Source organism: Peromyscus maniculatus, chromosome 4, assembly GCF_049852395.1.
Source record: "Peromyscus maniculatus bairdii isolate BWxNUB_F1_BW_parent chromosome 4, HU_Pman_BW_mat_3.1, whole genome shotgun sequence".
Lineage (NCBI taxonomy): Eukaryota > Metazoa > Chordata > Mammalia > Rodentia > Cricetidae > Peromyscus > Peromyscus maniculatus.
Window position 1 is genome coordinate 40,951,336 of NC_134855.1, and position 20,837 is coordinate 40,972,172.

At 36.7% G+C, this 20,837-nt stretch overlaps 1 protein-coding gene and 1 long non-coding RNA gene across 7 annotated transcripts in view; one reads left to right on the top strand and one right to left on the bottom strand.

Annotated features, from left to right (window-relative positions):
• Window positions 1-20,837, bottom strand: part of Kcnh7 (potassium voltage-gated channel subfamily H member 7) — a 446,649-nt gene that overhangs the window by 367,315 nt on the left and 58,497 nt on the right. The gene's annotated exons all lie outside the window — the stretch shown is intronic.
• Window positions 11,055-20,837, top strand: part of LOC121828654 (uncharacterized) — a 38,378-nt gene continuing 28,595 nt past the window's right edge. For 2 of the 5 annotated variants that reach the window (XR_013050492.1, XR_013050491.1), the window contains exon 1: window positions 11,121-11,275. This is a non-coding gene — a long non-coding RNA (uncharacterized LOC121828654). Of the gene's footprint in view, window positions 11,276-15,184; window positions 17,247-20,837 lie in introns of all 5 variants that reach the window. The other 3 variants (XR_013050495.1, XR_013050494.1, XR_013050493.1) reach the window with 3 other exon arrangements.

The following is a 20,837-nucleotide window of genomic DNA, read 5'->3' on the forward strand; positions in this document are numbered from 1 at the left end:
GGCCACTCAGGAGCTTCCTTCCTGGAGTCTGATTTATGAGCTAACATCTCAGTAGAGAGCAAGAAGTCTGGAACTGCTGAGTTTTTATTCTACCTGGAAGGGATGCTGAAGTGAATATGGCCACAGATGAGGCTGGTGAGCTTGATAACCGGTAAGTAATTTCCTTCTCATGTGTGTCAGCAAGCCTTCTGCTGAAGCCCACACTCTGACTCTATGTAATCCCCACTCTCGATCTTTTGAGGGGCTGTTGCAAATACGACTACTCCATTTTTATAATCTTTAGATTAGTTTAGAAGAAGCTGCTGATGCTTTGCTAAGAATATGCCCCAGATAAATGACTTGGTGTTCAAGAATGGTTACCCCTTCTGATTTAGTTTCTCATTTTACTTTATTTTTCTGTGTAAAAATTTAGCAAGACCATGTGGTGGGTGCCCCTCCAGGTAGAGAAGGACACACAAGTGTAGAAATCTCCCCCATATGTAAAAATGATCGTTTATATTTTAATATGAATTTCAATTGTCAATATCACTTAAATGAATGGCATTTATTCTTAATCTTGAGTATCTTTTATAGAGATTTTTGAATGGGAATATACTTTAAAAATATAAAAGCACAATTTTGATACAGAAGAGTGAAAAAGAGTACCTTCACCAATATTTATTACTTCACTCAAATGTCATTTCATGCCAAAATAACATGTCAATTCTCATACTAAATCATGAATTAGACAAAAAAGTGAAAACAGGGAAAGGAGAAAGAATATTGTCATAATAGATCAAGAGATGGTCATCCTAAGCTATATGACATAGCAGAAATGAGAAAAAAAAGAGAGACAGTTCATAAAGCAAATAAATGGACGGAACAAGTGATTTTTATAGGAGATTGAAGGGTCCAGGGAACTATTAAAAGATCAGTATGTTAGGACAAGGGATATTAATCATGGAGTCAGCTTGAATTTTGGAAAATGAAGACAGAAGTTTATACCTGGTAAAACTACCTATCAAACTCTGAAATGCAGTTAGATGTGCTGTGGTGTGTATGAGAGATAGGACAGTATTCTTAGTAACATTTATCTTCTTGTTGCTAAATAAGATAAATTCAGGTCTTCTCAGGTATTTTTGTTCGAGTGCTTAGATTTGCTTTGTTGGCTTCAAATTCACTATGTAAAGATTATCATGTGCCGTTCAAGATTGCCTTGAGTCTGTGATCCCTGTGTTGCCAATTCCCAAACTCTGAGACTAAGAACCTTCATCAATATGCCCAACTTGAAATCTTAATGCTACCAAGTCAAGTTAACATTTCTTAATTCAGTGCTTTGTATTTGGCCTATTTATCATTGCCAGAGCAAAGAATTCTGAGTAACAAGCCATCCTTTAAACTCAGTTATAAACTAAACTAAGTGATAATAATAGTTTTATTATTCAGTAGACTTCCAGAAACTGATTTTATGCCTATTCTTTTCAAAGTAAACCAATATGTTAGTATCATGAATTAAACAGGAGGCCGATTTAATCAGAAAAATACCTGAAAGATGTTCAGCTCTATTGTAGGCCAGAGCTGCAAACACAGATTCTATGAGTACACTCACATGGCCAGCTTGCTGGGTTTTCCAGAACCTTATGGTGAAGCCAGGGTTACAGGGGGTTGTAGTGAAGCCCTGTTGCTGCTGTGGGACTTTCCCTGCTCCAGTTGGCTTCCTCTTACATTTGAGGAAAGTTGCACCTCAGTTCCTTTCAGCCAAAACTGATACCTAGACTAGCTTCCAACATTTAAAGTTCTTGCTTTAAAGAATAATTTAACTTTTACATAGGATGTTTCCAAGGTGGTGATTGTGCTTAGAAAATGTACATTGGAAAGCAAGTATCAGGTAATCATTTAACACAGATAATCATAAAACTTAATGCAGTTTGAGTCAATCAATTAAAAAAAAAAGAAAGAAAAAGAAAACCCCATTAGTCATCAAAACATAAGCAATGTTAAAATTAGGTCCTGTTTACATTTCACTGTGAAATTTACTTTCCACCACTAGGGAGTTTACAAAGAAAAAAAATCACTTGGTTTAAGAATATTTTTCCATGTTTAATTTTAGTTGTACATTTTTCATTTTTAGATTATTATTTTTTTATTTGAATCTGTAAAGCTGCTAGAAAATGTGGAATAAATTACCGAGGTAACCATCTGCTGTTTTACCATTTCCTTCTGGTGCCAGCTAAAATTAAAATGGGAATATCAATGTTTAGAGATTTAAATGTTAGGCATGATTCAAATAGTATCTGAAAGAAAGCCTCCCAGAGAAACCTCTCAACACACTGTGAAGACAACCAATTTTAGATACTACCCTGTCAGGTTCCCCAACTCTTCTATTTAATATATTTTTCCTTTACAAAGTTTAGTCTTAATTAGACTACTAATGGAATGAACTAATATATATTATATGTATAATATATATATATATATATATACACATATATATATATGTTATAATACACACACACACACACACACACACACACACACAGATCACAGATCTATTCATCTGTTGATGGGCATGGAAGTTGATTCCATGACCTGATAATTGTGAATAGTACAGAAAAAAATGGGGATGAGGCAAATCTATTTCAATTACAGTTTAACCGACTGATAAGATAATATTTATTGCCAAAGAATAAATGAGAAAGTTTTGTTTCTTCAGGAAAGAATTAATACACACTCTACCACCTGCTAGCGAAGTTCACACTCTTATTTAGGTTTCTTTTACCTTTAGTAGGAGCCACTCCTTGGTTTGGGTAATTTTAATCCTCATAGGATTCTTCCATTGACCATATATAAGGAGGAGAAGAGAGACCTCAAGTTTTGTGGATGACAGCAAATTGGCCCAGGCACAGAGGATTGTTTTCTCTTCTGTCTGTAACTGGGAGCTCCAACCTGTGTCACATGCAGAAGTGAGGACTGGCAGGTACCCAAAGAATGGGTAGCTGTATGAGTGCCAATTGTCCTCAGAGAACCAGCCCAGTCTGGCACTGAAAGAGTGACATTGGAAAGTCAACTTCTAGCAGCCTTCCAGTAGTCAGTGACCAAATGTTTGCCAATGGAGTCTATGCAGCCAACAGTTTTAGATACAGAGTCCTAAGACCTTTGTAACACAAAGAGTAAGGGCACATTAAAATGACTGCCCTTAGATTTATTGTTGATATCATATGGTAGGAAATTGTAAGTCCGTTTTTATAATATTAGGTTGAAAGGACCAGGTAGGAAGGGAACAGATGGAGGTGAAGGACATGGATGCAGCTGATGGTAGAATACATGCCTGACACGCACAAGGCCCTAGATACTAACTCCAGTACCACACATAAAATAAGTAGAGGAGCAAGGAAAGTTCTTAGAATTTTTTGAAACTAGAAATTTTTGAAGCAATTTCAGCCCATTACAAATGAATCAGTAATTGGGCTCTAGATGATAATGAGTATTTGTCCCCACTAATTGTTCTCAACTTTGCTATTGATATTTTCAAATTAGTTTTCCAAGACTGGCCTCTTAAAACATTCCAAGAGGGCAACGTCCTGAGGAATCGATATATGGTAACACTGCACACAGTGTTTACTGAAAAGTAGAGATGACCAAGTACCCTAAGCGAAAAGTGCCTGACTATTTTCACGTTGAGTAATTGTGCAGCATTCAGTAGATAATGACTTAATGCTAAAATAAGTATAGCCCATGACAGCTGGGCAGGATATTTATTCATCTTCAACAACCCATGCTGTGACTTGTAAACAAGACAAACCACTTGGAATCTAAAGCAAGAACTGCAAATGTTTCTTTCCATTTAAGAAGTACTGTTTCATTTTTTTTTTTAAATCTTGCATTTTACTTTGTTCTGGTGTACACTGTTTATAAAGGAAGCCCACAATCCAAGACCATTATTCACTAAATATTTAAAATTAGCATTTTCTCAAACTCGTGTCAAATACCATTTTGTCATTTTGATGATCCCCACATCTCAAGGAGGTGTGATTTGTTTAGTTTTCAGCCACCATTACCTGCTGACTTTCATTATCTAAAGTTTCAAATGACTGTACATGACACAGTGAGCCTCCCTGCACAACACTTAAAATAAACAGATAAGTTAAAAATCTGGCGGAAATAGAGTAGCAAGAGCTTGTTATTCCCACTGATGATGCACATCCTACTGGTCTGCGCAGGGAAGGATAGGGTTTTAGGAGGCTGCTTGAGCGACTGCCAGGGGCTTTAGCACAATGGGAGTGCGGCTTAAATTATGTGGAACACCTGTTACACAATTAACCTGGAAACGAAGTATTTGCTATAGGAAAGTTTTACAGGACTTGAGCTCATTGTTCTGCTCAGTCATTTCTTCAGTGTCTGCTTGTGTCCATTACCCTAGTAGTATCTAGGGATAAAACAATTAGCCTTTTGTCTTTGTATAAACAGGTGACAAGTAACATGGTTGATTAATGGAAAAGAATATAATAAAATGCTGTATGTGTATTGCTTGTGAGTAGTCATGGAAGGCTTGCTGTGAGGGCTCTTTCCTTTGAGTGAGGGATAGATTTCATATACTGTTTGCAGTTTTCTTCAGTATTTTTTGTTTCCACATACTTGTTTTTTTTCCCTCTTGTTAATATTTTCTATACAGAGGATGGATAAATATTCCCAAACAACAAAAGATTCCCGAGGCACCATGCAAATCTCAACAAGAGCACTGCAAGGCAGGAGCCGAGAGCTCACACTACTTGGTATCTCTGAAATTCTCATTTTACAAGGGAAAACTATCAGTATCTACAAGAACGGGCTGTATTTTGGTATTATGGTTAGGAGAGCATACATATTCAGAAAGCAGCACTATTTTATATAAATTTTAAGAAGGAAAGCATTCCCAATGGAATGCGCCTTCTTTATTCAGCCTCCTGTATAATAATTTATCATTTTATCCTCAATCATCTATAATATTGATAACACTGTTAACTCTAGTATACACTGTCCAGAGTACAATACCACCAGAATCTGCCCACAAATACAAGACAATGAATACGTTTTTTAAATGGTCAGAATAAATTTCTTTTCCCAGTAAAATTATGAGCAGCATCAAATGTTCCCTCCACAGATTCTCTCAAGTAAAACAGTTAGATCAAAACTGACAGGAAGTAAAACATTCGGTGTAGACACAAATTCCAAAAAAAAAAAATCAATACATGAATTATTTTTAAAAGTGTACATTTATTAAAGTACCCAATATAAACATAAATATCTAAACACAAATGCAATAAAAACTTAAAATATTTATTTTAGCCATGATGCTTCAGTGTGTTATAAAGGGCCGTGCATTAAGTTTATGCCTGACAGAATAAATTTGCTTCGAATAAGTAGCAAGAGCTCAGGCAGCATTTTTGGTTAGCTAACATAATTTTTAAAGCTGTTGTATTTCTAAATTGTTTGACATATATAACCATATAAACACCAAATGGAGCTATAAAAAGAAATCCAAAATGTATTAAAATGTCACAGTGCTCACATGAATATTTATGCTGACTTCATTTTATTTGATGTAACTAGGAGAGAGAGAAAGGGGCAAGAATACAGGCGGGCCCTAAAGACATATCAAAATTCAGGGATAATTTTACTCTTCAGAGCACAATGTAAAAGAACAACAGAGAAGACCTGGGCTATACCTGAATTCAGGGGCAGGAAAGGCGAGGAGATGCAGTGATAAATGTTAAAGCTTCATTAATAGCCAATTGCTGGGTTCCCTCTGTAGTTCTCAACCCGCCTAATGCTCAGGCCCTTTAATACGGTTCCTCAGGATGTGGTGACCCCCAACCATAAAATTATTTCATTGTTGCATCACACCTGTAATGTTGCTATTGATATGAACTGCAATGTAAATATCTGATACGTATGATATCTGATACGTGACCCCTGTGGGGATTGTGAATAACAGGTTGAGAACTGCTGTGGCTATATGATCAAATCCCAAGCACACACCCCTGTATCTTTTGCTGTCAATATTAAAATCCCATTTGCCAGGCATGGAAATCCTAGCACTTGGGAGGCAGAGGCAGGTGGATCTCTGTGAGTTTGAAGTCTGGTCTACTAGAGGTTAAGAGCACTTCTTACTCTTTCAGAGGACTAGGTTTTGTTCACAGCACCCATGCAGTAACTCACAATCATTGGTAACCATAGACTTATGAGAGTCAACACCCTCTTTGGGCCTCAGCAGGCACTGCATGAATGTGGTACACACATTCATGTGGGCAAAACATTCATACACATAAATAAAATAATACTAAAATCTTAAATACTGTAGGGTTTCTAACATATGGAATTTCCTTTACCATGGGGTTAATAATTTTTTTATAGGGCTTGGAGATGCCTACATTCTTTACATAAGAAAATTCTCCCACAGGTGTTTGTAAAGATAACTAAAGTTATTTACAAGATGTTGTTATGGCAACAAATAGGAAATGGGAAGTGTTACTCTCTTTGATGAAGCTGGGTAAATACCTAACAGAAACTAATTCCATGTCAGAAAATGTAAGAACTGAGTGGATTTTACCATATCCTTCTGATGAAATTCTCCATTTTTCTTTTATATCAAGTATCCAGTTTCATACTCTTTCTTATCATCTCCTTTATTAACTAGTATTTTATTTGATCACCAGAATTGTTTTTCTGTTATGTAATAGAGAGGCATGATGGGGAGGGGGAGAACACATGTAAGCGAAAAGGGTTGAAATTCCCTGTCTTTCTTGGTAGAGAAAGGATCCTTTCAGCAATAAATATTATCCACATTTGGCACAAGTACTGGCACAATCCCTACTGCTGGGACTCAAATGTAGGATCCTGCTTATGGTAGGCACTGAACTGCATCTGTAGCTGCACATACACTTTGTTATAATTTTAGGTACAATATACATTCACAAAGGCCCAAGCATTAAACACTTGTCTCCCACACGGGACCTCTACCTGTTGAAAGGATTGTGACCTTTCTGACCAAATCAGTAGATTGGTCCACCGGAGGATTCATATTCATATGGCTTTATTTGTAGGTACTGGAAACTTCTGGAGGAAATGACTGGCTGGAGGATACAGGTCACTGTGGCATGTTTTTGGATGGTATATGTGTGTGCAACTTATCTCTGGCCTCTATCACTCTTTCTGCTTTCTGGATGCTGTGAAGTGAGAAACCTTCCTCTAATTCACCTACTTGACATGATGTTCAGTCTCACTATAGCTGGGTTAGAAACACTGGGGTCAGTCTAAAAACTCATCATTGAAATAAATCTTCCTCCCTAAGATTTCTATGTAAGCTGTCTTGTCCCGTCAATGGAAAGCCAAGTAATATCTTGACATGGGAGACAATTTATGTAAAGCCAAATAAAACCAAATGAGAAAGTCATTCTAAGTAAAATTTCATCTAATCTTTGAAAATCGAATTCCTTTAGTTAGTCTTCAAGTCCTGGTCTCATCCCTCTGTCATTACATTCTCTTGTCAGAAGGCCAAGTTCCTAAGTTTCCTGAAGGTCGATAGATTCTCCAATAATGACTCTGAATAGTTGGGTCATTGGAGCCCTGTTTTAAGTCTGCTCTCTACCTAGTCACTGTAGCTTGAACTGTTCTCATCTATGCAAACTCTCAGTTTACAATTTTGCCTAAAGTCTGAAGAAGAGTGTTAAGAAATCAGTCATCTGGGGCAAGCAAGATGGTTCAGTGAGTAAAGACACTTGCTGCTCAAGCCCAGTGACCTGCGTTCATTCCTTGGAACCTATGTAGAGGAGGGAAGATAGAATCTCCCCCTGAAGTTTTCCTCTGACCTCTACAGTATACACTGTGGTACACATGCTTGCATACATTCGTGAACACACACAAACACAATAATATTGAATAAAATATTTTTTAAAGTTGTATTTTTTGACTGATTAACATGCATTTGATGTTTGAATGGGTGGTATGTAGAAACTTAAAAGATATTAAAATCGAGATATAGATATTGAATAATTTATCTATAGAGATTTATGATTCTTTACTCTCTCGTTGTTTGTGTGTTTATGTGTTTACGTGTGTGTCCTTGCAGACATTCTAGTACACAGCCTAACACATGAATTCTGAACAAAAGTAGAATACTAAATATTTTGAATTTCTGTAGTTTTTTTAAATAATGATTTATCTTTGAGATTGTTCCCCGTTTATAAATGTTTATGAAGTCCCTCCCATTAACTACAGCATCTTAATCCATGTGGTTATAAAGTATTTTAGCTGTACTATAGTCACAAGCATAAATTCTATTTCTTTTTATACAGTGAGCAACTATTTAAGCCTTATATTTCCCAGTATGCCTAATTATGCCTGCAAGATCTAATTTCGGAAGTGAAATTACTCACTTTAAGGGTATGTACATATGAAGTTTCCAAACCTGTACCCGAACTGGCCTTCACAGACGTTTTAGACAGTTGTATTTCTATCAACAATAAGTGAGTCGTTCCCATACTCTCATCAGCATCTTTAGTAATCATGTCGCTATTTTCAACCTGATAAGTAGAAAACAGTCTTTTTACCCCCACAATAGATTACTGGCAATGGTCAAGAGACAGCCCGAGCTGACCTACTCTGGAGATAGGATGGCCAAACACCCTAATTATCGTGCTAGAAACCCCATCCAATGGCTGAGGGAACCAGATGCAGAGATCCATGGCCAGGCCCCAGGTGGAACTCCAGGAGTCCAATTGGCAAGAAAGAGGAGGGTTTGTATGAGCGAGAACTGTTGAGACCAAGGTTGGATAAAGCACAGGGACAAATAGCCAAACGAATGGAGACACATGAACTATGAACCAATGGATGAGGAGCCCCCAAATGGATCAGGCCCTCTGGATAAATGAGACAGTTGATTAGCTTGACCTGTTTAGGAGGCATCCATGCAGTGGGACCGGTTCCTGTACTCAGTGCATGAGCTGGCTGTTTGAAACCTGGGCCTTATACAGGGACACTTGGCTCAGCCTGGGTGGAGGGGACTGGACCTGTCTGGACTGAATCTACCAGGTTGATCTCAGTCCTCGGGGGAGGCTTTGCCCTGGAGGAGATGGGAATAGGGGGTGGACTGGGGGGAAGGTGAGGGTGGGTGGGAGGGGGTGGGAGGGGGGAGAACAAGGGAATCCATGGCAGATATGTAAAATTAAATTAAATTATAAAATAAAAAAGGAAAACAATCTTTTAGTGTTCTGAACATTTTTCTTACACAGTTTTAAGGTTGTTTCAGTTGCATAATTTACATTTAATTTATCCATTTGGAGTATGTTATAATTTAAGGTAAATAAATGTTATGGCTACTAAAATGATACCTACACCGTTTATAAATTATTAACCATTTGTGTGTGTGTGTGTGTGTGTGTGTGTGTGTGTGTGCATGTGAACTTGTATGTGTAGGTTAAAAGACAATCTTATGTGTTCTTTAAGTGATATCACCTCTCATTGATCTGGAGCTCACCAAGTAGACTTGACTGATTATCTTGTGAGCTCAGGAATGTTCCCATCTCTGCCTCCCTAGAGCTGACATTATGAGTGTGTACCATCACCCCTGACCTTTTTACATTAAGTCCAGGGATTAAACAGATCTGAAAAGCTTCATCTACTACCTATCAAAACTGCATAAGCAAATGAGCTTTTACTGGCTTTTATCTTATCATATTGATAGTTTTACCTATTTATTTATAAATAACATCATTTATGAAACATTTTAAGTATGTTTAATAACTGATAAGTCATTTCCTATGCATTTATTTTTTTAGTCAAAATTATAGTTTACATGGACAAATTTTATACAATTTTATCAGTGGGTTAGAAAGCCTAATTTCAGATATTGAGAAATCTGAAGATTTACACAGTTCCAACCTATAAACCTAAAGATAAAATGCCATCTTGCATCATTCCATATATTAAAAAATCTATTTCAATGACATGTAGTATACACGTATTTGTTAGCAGAATGCCTAATCGCTTTTTCTGTTGGAATATATTGGATAAGATGCATATAAAATATTTCTAGGTTTTAAATTATTAACTTAAAATGTTAATTTACTAAATTATTGATTTAAAGATTAACTTTTTGAGTAGAAATAATTTGTAAATTGAAAGCTAAATACACAAAAGACATATAAAAATTTAAAGACATAACTTAGATTAATCTAAAGACAACTTTGGAGGAGCATATGGCTGGAAAGATAGCTTAGCAGGTAAAAAAAAATCTTTCCTGCCAAGTCTTGCAACCTCACAACCAGAGTTTGACATTTGAGCCCCAGATAGTATAGGAGAGTACCCACTCCCCTAAATTTTCCTCTGACCTCTGCATGTGTTGTGGGACACAAGCAAGCAAACACTACAATAGGCATCAACAGAAACACACAAAAGTATTTTAAACACAACTTTGTAAGAAAATTAAAATAGGAATGAAATGACTGCAATTTAAAAAATTGTGATGTGTTTTGACACAGTTCTTAATTTGATAAACATCGACATTTCTTCTATCCTACAGAGAAACACACACACACACACACACACACACACACACACGCACGCACAACAACAGCAACCACAACCTATGGAACTTTTAGGACCACACATCTGTCAGTGAGATCAAAACTGTCCCATCTTTCATCTGAAACCTGAAACCTGCAGCTCACAAATCAGCAATGTTCACAGATTTCCCTGAGAGCCATCTCACATTGACTTGTAGGTCTACTATGGGCTACGAAGAAAAACCAACAGGAAATCCAAAGGTGATAGATTTCCAAAAGGTGAAAGGGACATAATTATCTCATAAGGGATAGTAGGATAATAAAGGAAAGTTAGTGTACCCAGCAACTAGCAATCTATGAATGTCCAGTTCTGCAGTCCTCTCAGAATCTTTGGCCAAGAGCAAGACTTCCAATTCTTGCAAAGTGTGACAGCAGTGGTCATTCTAACCCCCATGTGCAGTGAAATCATCAAGTGCCCTTTCTGTGTAAGGGCAGTCTGCTGGTTCACAAAAGGAAAAGAAGGAGGCTTGAAGAGGAGAGATTGGCTAAGGTTAGTGAGAGAGATTTTCCACAGGGTTCTATGGTTGCTATAGAAACAGCTTCTTTTGTTTGTACATATTCAGAACAGCTGCTTCTTTTTGGCTTCTGGTGGCAGGGACACCATGGAGGTAACTGAGGAGAAAGAAATATCACAAACTGACACAAAAACACTCTCCACAATGAGAATACTTTTATTTCACCTGGCAGCTTCAAGGGTAGGTGGGGGCAACGTGGATTTTGCATCTTGGTAAGGAGCTATAAAAGATAAATTCCAACAAGAAAAGGCCAAGGTGTGCTTTAATCTGCCAGAGATGTGTTAATTTAAACAATATACCTCCTCTCCTTTGTGCTTGTATGGCTTGAAAAACTCCATGTTATTACAGTCTCTGATATATGCAAACTCGTTTGCCAGCCCTCCCCCAGCAGGTGTTTTTTTTTTTTTTTCACTAGGAGAAAAATACCCCTTCCAAATGCACACAAATCTCTCCATACCTTTCCAAGCCCTAATTAATTTCTCTAATTGGAGCCCTTTCTGGCTGGAACCATTTACTAAGTTGAATGGCTGCATAAAAACAAATTTAATGAATATGCATAAACTAATAATCTTCACTGAATTAACACTCCTGTTACCCACATACTGGTATTGAAACCAGCTTATTAGAGTCTTTAGTAGACCCCACTGAAGAAGGTCATCTCCAAGGGAAAAGTAGAAAAAAGCTCGTTTGCAAGGCAGATTCTTTAACAACTACTATTTTATGCATTTTGTATATGCATGCATAGATATATAAAGCACACATGGCACATATATGTACATAATATATATCCATTTGTTTATCTGTAATCCATATAGACCTAAGTAACATGAAATAAAATAGAAACTCTAGGGGTTAAAATAATTGAAGCAAAACAGGAAAAGCAGCATCTGCAGGAGGAGTAGTCAAATTGCACAGCACACAAACTTACGATGCAAATTTGCACAGTAGAAGGGACAGCTGTCCTTATAAACAAATTAATAATAAACAAAAGTGTATTATTTTGTTTCTGACCCTCTGGGATTTTACAAAAGTGCAGTATGGAAGCAAAGTAATGCTTTTCTTTTTAAATGGAAATGTATTCATCATTTGTCCAACGGGTGACTTCTAAGCATCATATTTGTAGTTAAAATCCAGGTAACATTTGGTTGGTTTAATTTGGTAACTGCAGATAGTCACATGTGCTACCTCTTAAGACTCAGTCATGACAATTTAATTTCATATTTTTCTAAGACTTTGCATATCAATCAATTCATTTTATACTTTTTAATCACATAAAATCCAAGTCAACAAATTATGCTTGGTTCAGAATATAAAGAATATAAAGAACAGGTAACAGCATAAATGTTTATTATTAAATAAAAATAAAAAATTCTGAACATTCATAGTGGATGTCATGCATATACATATTTACTGATTTGAATATTGATATATTAGAAACAGATACTTTCACATCAATTTCAGTTAAATATAAATTACTAAAGACATGCATGACAATAACAAGTGTAGTCACTTTTTCAGCTTTTGACAGCAAGACTGGGGACAAATGTCTAACCTCTTTAAAAATCAGTCTGGATAAGACAATTATACAAACACTGTGGGGAATAAATTATGGCAAGATATATAAATGCATATGGAAATTATAAATCTTACATGATCCTGTTATATTAGTAAATGAGAAAAGTTTTTATTTTTCATTTCATGAACTTCTTTTATTCTGAAATCTCATGCTTTTCAGCATTATCAATTTTCTAAGCATCAGACCTTGAATGTTCCCAATACTCATAACTGAAGTCCCATTCGTTAATTTAGATGTACTAAATTCAAACTAAACAAATCACCTCTTTTAAACAGGGGTTTCATTGTTGCTATACTTCTAAAGAGAATAATTTTTTTTTTCCGTTCTAGGACTCCCAGGCTCAGTAAGTTTTCCTGACATCTGGGTCTTTGCTTTCATTCCCTTATAACTTAATAACTGTGCACACACTTGAAATTTCAATCTCATTCTTCTCATTCACACTCTATTTTTGCAGAAGTTACTATGAGTTCTCTCTAGACTGCCCAGGAATCCCAGGTTTATTTCTCCATCATTCTAGAGATCAAATTCTTCTCTTAATGCATCACACAGCTCGCCTTAAATACCTGATGGTTTCTGCCTTCCTACCGACAGGCAATGCTTCCCCCTGACCCACAAGGCATTTCATGTTCAGAATCCAGCCAACATGCTGTTGAAGTTTGCCTTACTTTTAAATCTATGCATAGTATATGCTATGAAGTTGATATATATAATATACAATATATTTTGATAACAACTGCCAGTTATTTTACTCTTCAATTCCTCCTGGGCCACCTTCTACTATGCTACTTCCTAACTTAATATCCTCATTTTGATTTTCCTTAATAACTCACTGAGCCCAACTGGTGTTGCCCATATGTGCAGGATGTAGGGTCATGCACTAGAGTACTGGAAATCTATCAGGAGATGTAACTCTTAAAAAACCCGACTCTTTCTCCCCTAGTAGCCACCAACTATCAGTACTTTCTCAGCTAGGGGTAGGGCCTCAAACATTTTCCTTATATTTGTGACTTAGCTTTCTACAAGTCTATGCATACCATTTGGCTTCTGCCCTACTTTGCTTCTCTTTTCCTGTTATACACCAACCAAAAACAACTTGGAAGAGGTAAGGGTTTATTTAAGCTTAGGGGTTATAGTTCATCATAGAAAGAATCCAAGGCAGTGGCTTAAAGCAGAAACCTTGGAGAAATGCTTCTTACTGGCTTATTTCTAGGCTCTTTCTCAGCTTCCTTTCTCATACAGCCAAGGAACACGTTCCTAGGGATGATACAATCTACAGTGTATGGACCCTCCTGTATCAATTAGCAATCAATAAAATGCCTCACAGATATGCCCACAGGCCAGTCTATTGGAGTCAGTTCCTCAACTGATTTTCCCTCTTCCAAAGCTGACAACTGAAGCTAATCATGATAACTCTACATGATAACTTTACACTGTCTCAATTACAGGAGATCACATTGCACTTCTTACTTGAAGATTTACCTAGTTCACTTCTTTTGTTTCAAGATACACCACTTCAGGCACTCCTCTAGAAGGCACCATTAGCCTAGAACATTCTTACTTTTTGTCTTTGTTAATTTCTAATAGTTATTTACTCAGTTTAATATCCCTTATAGTAATGGTTAAAATAAACATTAATACTTAGAGTATTTTAAGTTGAATTTATATGTACAAATTTAAACATGACTAATCATAATTTCTTACCTAATGATAAAGTAAGTTTGATAGTAAATGTGGGCTCTTCCTTTTCTTACCTTTAATCTATTCTGTTTACCAATAACAATGCTGTTACTTCATATTATCTCCATTCTAATAGTCCATGAGCACAACTAAGTTATTGGTATGAAAAGTATCTGCTTCACAAATAGAATACTTGCTAGGGTACATATAATGGTTAATTACTACTTCTTAAAATGTGCCAGAATTTTTCTTATTCTTTTAGAAGGTATCTTGGTATGGAAATATAGACTATATGTCGTGGGTAGCCCATTCCAGCTTTGACCTGAAAGTTCCAACCCCCATTGAGGCTTCGGTAACTGTCACACCTACAAGGTGGGGCTGAGAGAGGATGCTGAAGACCCGAGATCCAGATACGCTGGCTCTCTTGGTTCCCGGACCCTGGACGCTGGAGATAGACTGAGCAGAGTTTTCCAGAGAACTCTGGAGCAACTTGTTTAAAATGTTTTACATTGATATAGATTTTAGTTGATTGATACAAATTTAAAGTTAATTTTGTTATAATACACACACACACACACACACACACACACACATATATATATACATATATATATATATTTCTACTCTAGTTTAAGGTATTATGTTTATGTAACTCATTTAAATTGTAATGGATAATTAAGATATACAGATTAATAATTAGTTTTTTTATGATAGTCAAACTTACAGTCATGTTAAGTTTTCTAGGTATACCTAGATATAATTCAGTTAGGTAGGTAATCTTCAAAGACTTCAAAGACCTACAGAATATGGCATTTAAAATGTTTTTAAAAACTTAGACTTTCTGGACAGTGAGACACATCTGCTCCTGGCAGAACTGATTTACTTCAGAGAAGAGGATGGACGTCAAAGACACTCCATATGGAGTTTATTTTCTTCTTGGCAAAAATAGTCATTTGGGCAAGAAACTGTTCTTGTCTGGACTGCTTGACAAAATGTTGTATTGACTGGACCTGCAGGGCCCATAGGAAGGTGACCAATGAACTTTGCAAGGCAAGATGGTCCTTCAGGTTCCTGCTTCACAGAAGAAACTGCCAGACATTTCTACAGGACACAGAGAGAAGCAGCTGAAAGACTCCAGGCCTGTGAGCTGAAGAATGGATACCTCATTGTTGCAGAGGAACTTTGTTTAATTATCCAGGTAGCCAGCTTTATCTGTTGTTCTAGATTTTGGGAAGTTGCTTAGAATGCTCTTCCTGTTTACTTAGGTAATATTATATTTTTCTGGAGTCTTTGATGTAGTTGAAGAATAGATAGTTATAATTTTCCTTGGTTATGATAAAAGATAAATTAGATATAAAACTTTAGACTCACAAATATAGGATAAATAGAATATTTTCTTTGAATTTCCCAAATATAAATAGACTAGATATTATAACTGTAATTCTTGCTTGATAACTGTTTTGTTATATGTAATTTTACTATGTTAAAGTTAAAACCTTCCTGTTTGATTCGACAGAAAAGGGGAGGTGCTGTGGGATGTTCTGTATGCTGTGAATGTGTTGTTCTGATTCATTGATAAATAAAAAGTTGATAGACCAGTAGCCAGGGAGGAAGTATATGTGGGACAAGCAGACAAGAAGAATTCTGGGAAGAGAAAAGCAGAGTCAGGAGACACCAGCCGGCCATCCAGGGAGCAGCATGTAATGGCACACAGGTACAACCACGGAATATGTGGCAACATATAGATTAAGAGAAGTGGGCTGAGTTTAAGTGTAAGAGCTAGTCAGTGGTAGGCCTGAGCTAATGGCCAAGCAGTTTTAATTAATATAAGCTTCTAAGTGATTATTTTGTAAGTGGCTGCGGGAGCTGTGAGGCTGGTGAAGAGCAGAGAAAACTTGAACTATAGTATCTGATGCTGAGAATGAAGTCTCTATCTGGTATCCATTGGAGTCACAAGGGCAATCAAAAGGTAAGATTGTGCTGAAGGAAAGAGGAGTGATGATAAGAAGGATTGGAGCTGATAATGTTACCGTCAAACTATTGAATTAGAATCCTCTAAAAGACCAAACATATTACAGCCCATTGCCATGACATTAGCTCTTTAAGTTAAATACTATCTCATTTTTAAAATGAAAAAAGTAAATATGAAAAACTGAAGGTTGTAAAAGGCATGTGACAGCCAGACAGAGCTTTTAACTTGAACCTACATATTCTATTTTTGAAAAAAAAAAAAAAGAGGTTTCTCTTTTTGATACATTTCATCCTTCCACTGCATATAATTTATTGCCTATCTACAATCCTCTATTTTAAACTTGTCTAATAACATCAACTCTATCACTGTTTAGCTTCCTAAAATGCAGTGATACCTTGGCTTTTAACCTCCTTCCTCCACTTTATGCAGCATTGTGTACTTCTCCATCTTGGATCATTTATTACAGCTCCTTTCCTCTTCCATATGCTCTCCTTTGACTGAAAGAATTTGTAAAGTCAAGTGAGCATTACATCTGCTCAGGAACGAGTGGGAAAACATCAATCTATTTTTACATAACACCTTGAAAGCTCCATTTTGATCACACAGAATCAATAGTTGGGACCAATTAAGCCGTCATTAAACTAAATATAACTTCAATTTTTATATCTCTGGCTTTTTTGATTATCCCTCCCTCTCCTCATATCACCGAATTCATTGCATTAAATATTCATTTAGGTGCCAAAATGAGTGAGCTACCATCTCAGTTTGAAAGTGTTATGCAGAGGAAGAAAGGAATACAGTCAGCTCAGAGAAGACATGCAAAAATGTTATCTTTCCAAAAGAAGTAAACCTTCAATGCGTGCTTATAGTTGGATCAATTCCTCTCCCTGAAGCTTTGCACCTGTATTTTCTCAAGTAACCTGCTGGTATGAAGTTTTCCTCACTTGGTTCAGTTCAACTCCTTTATTTATTTTAGTAGATTGTATACATACTTGTAATTAAATATTCATGCTGTATCAGAATCATTCTACAGTAAGCTAAGGATGTATTTCCCTTAATTAACAATTATCTGTAAGTTAAATGTACAGTTTGTGTTTAAAGGTCAAAGAAAGAGAGTTTATAAGAAGATTTACTAATGGAATTGAAAAATAAAAATGGATCAAAATCAATACTTCCCAAGTCCTATGCTGGGAATTTATGAGATTATGAAAAATTTGCATACCCCATCACAGACACATGCACATACATAATTAAAATAATTAAATCATGCATATGTCTAATTGTAATGTCAAAATCTATTAATAATCCTTTGAAATACACAATTTATAAAGCTATTTTAGATTCCAGGGATTTATAATTCCATATACACAAAGAAAAAAGTCATAAATAAACATTTCACAAAGGCTTTAGGTCAGTGGTTCTCAAGCTGTGGGTCGTGATGACTTTGGCAAACCTCCAGCTCCAAAAATATTTACATTACGATTCATAATAGTATAAAAATAACAGTTCTGAAGTAGCAACAACAATAATTTTGTGGATGGGGGTCACCACAACATGAGGAACTTTATTAAAGGGTCGTAGCATTGAGAATATTGAGAACCACTGCTTTAGGTACTATTTCTTATACATATATAGTACTGCATATTTAATAAAAGGAATTGCATACTATATATATATGTGTATAAATATAGTATTAGCATCAAACTCCTGTGAATATTATAATAACAATCTAATATAACTTTAAACACCATGATTTTAAGGAGATATCAGAGGAATTTGTACCAGGGCAATATGAACTAAAATTGTTAGGAGACCTGGAAATGAAATATAATACTAATGACTCACAAGCAATAGCAAGAAGTCATTATAAAGAGACCCCTACTGATTTGTTGGCTTGGACTAGGATATTTTAGAGGCAAACATCGTTCCCTACACAGCTTACTCTGAGAACTCTACTCTGACAGCTGCCAGGCAGAATGCCTATAGAAAGAGTGGAAAAAGTAAATATGACCATGCAGTGTTCTGGGAGGTGAAATCTGACTTGACCCATAGCATAGAGCTGACCACACAGAGATGGCCTCATCACCAACGAGCCCCAAATGAGGGACCACACAGAGGCAGAACTAACACTTGCTCAGGGCACTAAGTGTTATGTTTTAATTGACCTTTACAGATCTTATAATTGTCAGAATTTTCTGATCCCTGTATCTTATTCTCAGTTAGTTGCTAAATTGTGTATTTTGGGAATAAAACATCATTTTGGACTTCATGAAATGAGTTGATGCCTGCATGTGTTTATATCCTTTGCCCTCTCTCTCTCCTCCTTCCAAATCCTCCCATGTGTCCCACAACTCCTCAAATTTATGGTCCTTATTTTTAATTATTATATACCATATATTATAATTATTTATACTACTTGATAAGTTCATTTAGTAGTGTTTATCTGTATGTGTGTTTAGAACTGATCACTTGGTATTGAATAATCTTACAGGGGACTCATCCCTGGAGAAGACTAACTCATTTTCATATTCTCTCCTCTCCTCTCCCCTCCCCTCCCCTCCCCTCCCCTCCCCTCCCCTCCCCTCCCCTCCCCTCCCCTCTCTCTGCCTCTCTCTCTCTCTCTCTCTCTCTCTCTCTCTCTCTCTCTCTCTCCCTCCCTCCCTCCCTCCCTCCCTCCCTCCCTCCCTCCCTCCCTCCCTCCCTCCCTCTCTCTCTCTCTCTCTCTCCTCTCTCTCTCTCTCTCTCTCTCTCTCTCTCTCCCCCCTCTCTCTCTCCAGCCTTGCAGAGATGGGTAGGGTCTTTTGAAATTGCTAGATACAAATTGGCATTTGTTGTCTTTTGCCAGGGCTTGTTTAGGCAGCCCACATTGCTGAGATTTCATGGGTTCAGCCTTCCAGTAATGTTGGAAGACATTATTTAGCAGCATATATTCTCTGAGCCTTAGGTATAGGGATTGCATCATGGACATATTAATTGGAGATGGGTAATGCATGGTGAGGTGTTCTCTGCATTTTGAGCAGTTGTGGCTTTCTGTAATACTCTGTCTGCTACAAAAAGAAGCTTTTTTGATGGGTGACGAGAGCTACATTTACCAGACAAGAGTGATATGCTTATTAAAGGACTTACTTTATGTGTGATTTGTAGGAAATATGGAAATTCATGTAGAGTGATTAGAGAGGATTAGGAAAAGGAAAAGACTCAAAAATCAATTTTTAACAGAAATTCTTCAATGAGTAGGTTGATAGGTATATCAAATGGAAAAAAGGTATATTTTATTCTTTCTTGCACAGAAAACTTTCCTTTTATTATCTACCCACTATTCTTTCTACTCACATATCCTTTAAAACAGTTTTGAAAATGTCTGGTTTTGGACTCTATAATGTAAGACAATTTGAATAAAAATGTTTCATATGATAACACTAGCCATGGGAATCAGTGATCAAGTGGATATGCATCAAATGAGTTATCAAAGTAAGAGTGAGATCTTTAGCCAGAGACAATAGGAAAAGTGAGAAAGAATATGACTATTAGGAACAACAGAGATATACTCTGTAGGTCATCATTGGCACTGTGTACCAGGAAACTCTTTCATCTCCTTATTCTCTCTGAAGTGGCTGCCATGCATCTCCATACCTTATTTTTATCATTGTGGCAAAGTGTCAGATATCAGTAGTAATATGTTAGTGCATACTTGCAATTCTTTACTGCATGGTGCCTGTGTATGGCAGAGTAAAAGCACCTCAGTATGCCACTTGGCTCATGGAAGGTGCATTGGATGATGTTTGACTCATGATAAATACTCAACATATGTTAGCTATTAGTTGCTAACAAAGCTAATAAAGCTGTAAATAAGCCTTAAATTACTAAAATAAGCTCAAGAATCTGTGTCATCTTATTTGTTTAGCCATTATTTCACAGGCACACACTGCATTCAGGGTTTATGCTAGAGACAAGGAGTATATCATCTCCTCCCAGTGGGCTTGCCATACTGTGACCTCTGGAGGGAAAGCTTAAAATAAGTGTCATATGCCCACAGTCCATGTGCTCATTTTCACCACTAGGAATCAATCCATTGGCTAAAACAGGCAATGTAGGCCAAGTCAGTCTCTCTCTGAGAAGTGTAATTAAAATAGTCCAAGACCAAGCCAGTTATCCTTGGTTGTTGAGCTAAAAGAGTATATTGATTGAAAGAATGCATTTTGGATGAAGTCCAAGTCACAAAGTGCTGGTGAAAACGAAAGAGGCAAGAGCATAGAGTTAGAAAAAAAAGAAGGAAGAGAGGTGAAAAGTAAGAGGAAGGTTAAAGAAAAAGGAGGGGGCAGGGTGCTAAGTGTCAGAGAGAAGAGGGGACATCAAGACAGCCTTTGAAACTGTGCAGCCTTTGAAAAGACAGAATAGTACAGTAGAACTTTAGCATCCCAAATGCCAACTAGCCAATGACAAGATAAACTCCGGTAAATGGTTCTTTAAACCCTTAGGGTCATTACATTGTCCATTTAAGGAGACCACCAGTATAC